Source organism: Drosophila takahashii, unplaced genomic scaffold, assembly GCF_030179915.1.
Source record: "Drosophila takahashii strain IR98-3 E-12201 unplaced genomic scaffold, DtakHiC1v2 scaffold_42, whole genome shotgun sequence".
Lineage (NCBI taxonomy): Eukaryota > Metazoa > Arthropoda > Insecta > Diptera > Drosophilidae > Drosophila > Drosophila takahashii.
Genome location: NW_027221720.1, coordinates 61,571 through 66,666, shown reverse-complemented (window position 1 = coordinate 66,666; position 5,096 = coordinate 61,571). Strand labels below are relative to the sequence as shown.

The following is a 5,096-nucleotide window of genomic DNA, read 5'->3' as shown; positions in this document are numbered from 1 at the left end:
CGACATGCCCAGTCGCCCTAAAAAGGATAGTGGAAACACTATTTCCAGAGCAAGAGAGTATGGCGCGAACCTCACAGATCGTGAACACGGCGAGCATAAAGCTCACAAGTGCCGAAGAAGTCCTCCGGGTATTGAAGACAATACTGGACGACAAGGCACCGGGACCAGATGGCATCCCGAACAAAGTCCTTAAAATTGCCATAAAGGCAAACACAAAGGAGTATGTTGACATGTATAACGCATGCCTAACAGAAGGTGTGTTCCCTAGTCGCTGGAAACAACAGCGGCTGGTACTCATACCAAAGGGGGACAAGCCGGCGGAGGATCCTTCTTCATATAGGCCACTCTGCATGCTAGATACGGTGGGTAAAATTCTCGAAAGAATAATCCACTCCCGGCTAGAAGGTGCCCTTGTCGAAACCAACGGCCTCTCAGAGATGCAGTACGGTTTTCGGAAGGGACTATCTACCATTGACGCCGTCGGTAAACTGTGTGAAATCGCAGATAAAGCCATCGAGGGGAAAAGGTGGCTGTACGGCACTAAGCAGTACTGCATAGCGGCAACGCTGGATGTTAAAAACGCATTCAACTCCGCTAGCTGGGACCACACTCAAAATGCATTGAGAAACCTAAATGTTCCAATGTATATACAGAGAGTAATAGCGAGCTACTTCGAAGGCCGCCTGCTCCTGTACGAAACTGATTCCGGGCAATCGACCCACAGGGTGAGCGAGGGAGTCCCACAAGGATCAGTCCTAGGCCCATTGTTATGGAATGCCATGTACGATGGGATCCTTAGGATCACGATGCCCGAAGGGGCACGACTCATTGGCTTTGCCGATGACGTAGCCATAGTAGTTTCTGCAAAGAAACTCCCAGATGCGCAGAGGATCTGCAACGAAGCTTGGAAACGAGCAAGCGCATGGCTCGACGCCAAGGGACTCACCTTGGCAGCGCACAAGACGGAAGCAGTCCTGATAAGTAGCAGGCAGGTAGTAGAGACGGCAACTATCAAAATTGGAGAAGCCACAATAAAATCTCGCCCAAGCCTAAAATACTTGGGTGTCATGATTGACCACCGGCTAACCTTCAAAGATCATCTAGCGTACGCTAGTGGCAAGGCAGGTAGGACCGCGGCCGTAATCTCGAGGATTATGGCAAATACTCGGGGACCGAGGCAACCAGGTCGGAGATTACTGGTAAGCGTTGTCACATCGACGCTGATGTACGCTGCTCCCATATATGCCCGAGCCACTGAAACGGAAAGTTATATGCAAGAAGCCGACTCCGTGCAGAGGCTGTGTGCCCTGCGGGTATGCTGTGCGTTCCGCACGGTATCCCATGATGCGGCATTGGTAATATCGGGAATCATACCGATCGACCTGCTGGCACTGGAATCAGTGGAGATCCGAGCAGGCAGCTCAAGAATCGCACCTGCTGAACCCCTACGGAAAAGGTGCAGAGAACTTACCATTGCGAAGTGGCAAGAGAGATGGGAACGAAGTAGCACAGGACGTTGGACGTATAAGCTTATCCCAGAACTGCAGAGATGGCTGGGAAGGAAGCATGGACATGTGGACTTCTACTTAACGCAACTGTTGACAGGACATGGATGCTTTAAATACTATCTAAATAGGTTTAAGCATGAAAGTTATCCGCACTGTCCACTCTGCGAGTCGGATAACGAAGACGCAGAACACGTGTTTTTTGTCTGTCCGAGATTTGAAAATGAACGAAGAGATCTGAGCATGAGGGTTGGGAGGACGCCAGCCGCTTGTAACCTGGTGGATATTATGCTTGACTCAGAAAAAAATTGGTCTGCTGTATGCAACATGGCCACAATAGTACTCAAAAAACTGCGCATCTCAGAAAGACTGCGAAATTCCAATAGGATAGAATCCTAGAGAGCCCTAAGGGCATTCCCCCCCCGGCGAAGTAATACCTAAAGGCAGTACCGCCGGGGAAGCGGGGAGGGGGTGGAGTTTTTACTGGGTTAGAGTCCCAGACTTCGGCAAGCTAGCCCAGCTCCGAGTTGGCTTTCGATGCTTTTCACCACCACTAACAAAAAAAAAAAAAAAACACACACACACACACACACACACACACACACACATAATTACTTATTACTTATTATACCCGTTACTCGTATATATATACTAGATTCGTGCAAAAGTATGTAACAGCTAGAAGGAAGCGTTTCCGACCCCATAAAGTATATATATTCTTGATCATGGTCACTAGCCGAGTCGATCTAGCCATGTCCGTCTGTCCGTCTGTCCGTCTGTCCGTCTGTCCGTCTGTCTGTCTGTCTGTCTGTCCGTCTGTATGAACGCTGAGATCTCAGAAACTACAAAAGCTAGAAGGTTGAGATTTCCCACACAAATTCTTTGGCTTCCTACGCAGCGCAAGTTTATTTTAGCCGAGCGGCACGCTCCCTCTAACGCCCAAAATCGCCCACTAACGATTTTAAAATGGGTCCTGCGCCCACATCTTTAAAGATTTCCGAGAAGTATAAATGCAATTTTGTTGTGTATATTTATACCTATCGAAATGTAGAAGACATTTTTCAAATCGGACCATTCATTAAAAAGTTATACGCAATCAAAAATTATATATCTATCTCCCTCGCACTCCCTTTAGCTGAGTTACGATTATTAGTCGGGACACCAACCCGACACAGCGTTCGCACTCCCTTTAGCTGAGTGACGGGTATTAGATAGTCGGGACAACAACCCGACTATAGCGTTCTCTCTTGTTTTAAATAGTTTTTAAACAGAAATTGTTATCTCAAAAAAAAACTCTAATATGTATTAGAAAATAATTTTTATCGCAAACTTCGTTAGATTTTTCGGTTGGCGGACTGGTATAAATATGGGGTGTATAGTCCTAGAGTAATTCAGAAAGCAAAAATCAAACACGGAGTAAGAAGTCGCTTACACTGTTTGGAAATCCCAGATCATCATCAACTTCACTTCCAGAATGGAGAACTTCACGGCCCAATGGAATGAACTTGGTGCTGTTTCGCTCCCACCAATTAAAAGTGTTAAGGCGCTCCCCTTCGACGTACCAATCCCGATCACTAATGCCGAAGTGAAGTTCACGCGCTTCGGACCCAAAATAATGCTGACATGCGACGATTTTGTGGTGTTCTTGCCAGAAAGGTTTAGCACGCTGCCATCGAAAGCCGTGGAGCACATGGCCACAGGGAACTTCAAGTTTGTTAAGCAGAAAACTGAAGGAGACAATTATACCTTAAATTTTTATAACGAAGACGAAAAAGAAAACTAAAAATAAAGTTTCTTAAAAGTTAAAACAAAAAACAAAAAAAATGTCTAATGTTTTACAGAACAATAATAATCCTGGGTCTAGTAACAATCCTAACGCTGATGAAATCCGATATTGTGATGTCTGTAATTTAAATGTTGCTAAAATTAGTTGGTCACATCAGTTACGCACCAACTTGCATAAGCAATTATCTAGCGCACAAATAAGTGATAACTTGCGGTGTATAAGAAGCGCATTTCGAAATCGTATTGAAACTTATATAATCTCAAATAATAATAAAGAATGTCTGGATATCAACTTATTTCAACAAGCAATCAAAGAACAAGTGATCACTCTACTTCAAGAAGCTCAACAAAAACACGTTAATATCAAATTTAATTTCGAACAATTCTGTAATTATGTATTGATTAAAGAGAGTCAAGATCATTGTGAAATAAATCTCAAATCATTTCAAACAAAAATGCAAGTCTTAAATCCATCGACGAGTCGCACTGAAAATCTAAATGAAATAATCAATAAGTTAAATGACTATATAAAAAGTGAAATGAGTGAGTTTCAAGAACGAGACAGTGGTTGGTCCCTAATTGAAATAGTACATTTAGAAGTAAATATAAATAAATATCAACTCATAAAAGGCTCGAATTACATTGGCTTACCGAGAGAAATACTAAACAGGAAAGCCTGCCAATGGGCCTTAATATCAGCTTTTATAAAACTTCGCAAAAACAATAGTCGACCAAATCAATATAAACGTAAAGGCATTTACAACATTCACGCAGATATAATAAATATAAATAATAAATCGTTTAACTTTAGTGGGCTAAAATTTCCCACACCGGTCGACAGCATACAAATTTTTGAAGAAAATAATCCTGAACTTAGTATAACTGTGTTGGGTGTAGACAGCGATGGAAAGACAATCATCGGTCCATATTATTTAACTAATAATAAAACTAGCAACGTCACACACACTATATACCTATTACTTCTCGAGAAGGATGATAAATATCACTATGTTTGGATTAAAAATATTTCCAAGTAAGTATTAAAGTATAAACTTAATAAAATTTTATTACAACTATTTCTTTTATTTTCCATTAGATTACTTCGCAAACAAATAACGAAAAGTACTAAGAAGATTTCTCTATGCAATGGCTGTTTTCAACATTTCGATGATGACGATAAACTGGAACGACATACTATGGAGTGTAATAGAATTATAACTGAGATGCCCTCAAATGATATGACGATTTTAAGATTTAAGAATTTTAAAAATCAATTAGAAGTTCCTTTTGTAGCATATGCTGACTTTGAGTGTATTTTAGAAGGGATGAACTTGAAAACTTCAGATAACATAAATCTAATTCAGAAGCATATACCGTATGCATATAGTTATTATATAAAGTGTTCATTTGACGATAGTTTGGATATATATAGAATATATCATGGTGAAGATTGTGCAGCACATTTTGTTGAGAGTATATATAAAGATTGTTTAATGCTATATCAAAATCACTCAAATGTAACTATATCGTTATATCCGCTATCAATGGAGCAACAAAGAATAATTGACTTAGAACAAAATTGTAGTATATGTGGTAATTTATTCACTAATCAATCTAAAAGAGTTGTAGATCATTGTCACTTAACAGGAAAATTTAGAGGTGTAGCGCATAATAATTGTAATTTAAACTTTAAAATAGCAACATTTTTCCCAATATTTTTCCATAATCTCTCGGCCTACGATGCGCATTTATTTGTGAAAGAATTAATGAAAATTCCTGGTGAAATTTCTATAATTCCGCTAAACA

General features: G+C 40.7%; 1 long non-coding RNA gene across 1 annotated transcript; it reads left to right on the top strand.

The window, feature by feature from the left end:
• Positions 1-4,188: 4,188 nt before the first annotated feature.
• Positions 4,189-4,585, top strand: LOC138914587 (uncharacterized). Its single transcript, XR_011420423.1, has 2 exons — positions 4,189-4,323; positions 4,387-4,585. It is a non-coding gene; the product is annotated as an uncharacterized lncRNA (long non-coding RNA).
• Positions 4,586-5,096: the final 511 nt, after the last annotated feature.